Raw genomic sequence first — 1114 nt, forward strand, 5'->3', positions numbered from 1 at the left:
TTGAAAGTGTCATTTGGTGGCCATGGTTACATAAACGTTGCTGATGGATCACTCCGTGGCTTCGCAAAAACGTACTGCTGTCTCCTTGTCATGAACGAGAGTTGAAAGCGCCAGAAAGTTCATTTAGGGTTTTACGTCCGTTTTACGGGGAAAATGTTTGCACAAAATGAGTCTAGATGCGGATAAGGAATTGTTTCAATCAAAAGTAGGTCATGGTTGTGTGCGTACATTAAATTGGAGCTGGCAAAAGGTGGCGGGGCTTAACTTTTCGCACACGCACTTTTTGCATTAGTGGCGGGGCTTATCTGGAAAAGATCCGCGAACACTTGCGGTACAACAAACCGCACTGTTCAAGTCGTGTGAAGCGCATGACATCGGATCACATTTCAAAACAACAGTTGTTTCGTCCGCTGAAGAATGGTCTGTGAGACTAGGGAAGACCGAAACTGTAATAAAGGCGGATCTCAGGTGCGCCAGGAAACCTGGCGCGGGAAAGAGGTGCCTGGCGAAAGGTCATCGTGAAAGCGTGGCGCATTTCGCGATAGTCATTTGTCCGACACTCAGCCACAAACGATCCGTTCGTGGATGACTGGGAAGGAACATCAGCAAAATCGTGGAACTTTGTATGAAAAATCGATAGCATGGGATGCCAAGTTCCCGTGTTTTATCAGTTGTCAAGCCTTAACAGGAAAATCGATGTAGGTAGCGTTCAAGCCCCAAGAGTCGAACTGTACCACTGCTGTACCTGTTTACCCAATACAACTAAAATTAGTGATCATGGGCAGTCCATGGTGGATATGAAAGCACTGCATGGTTCAAAGAAACGCAAAAACTTTACTGATGAGACCAATACCCTATTGCCGAATACGGAGATGGTGTCCGCTGTAATGCCGTCAGGCCTAGGATGGCTGATGGTACTCAACAAACCCCTCTGAGTTTCTTCGCTGATCTAGTTCTTTGTGTTCACATCCAAACCACCGGCTAAGCTGCAGTGACATATCAGAATGATCAAAGGCCCTCGTGTTATTTTAAGGTTGTAAGGTTGCTGAAAATTTTCCGCTTTAAACGAGAGTTTCATCTGGGTTCCAGATGAGGCTCGGGTAACCAAATTTGT

This window comes from Opisthorchis viverrini (genome assembly GCF_000715545.1).
Source record: "Opisthorchis viverrini unplaced genomic scaffold opera_v5_326, whole genome shotgun sequence".
Taxonomy (NCBI): domain Eukaryota; kingdom Metazoa; phylum Platyhelminthes; class Trematoda; order Opisthorchiida; family Opisthorchiidae; genus Opisthorchis; species Opisthorchis viverrini.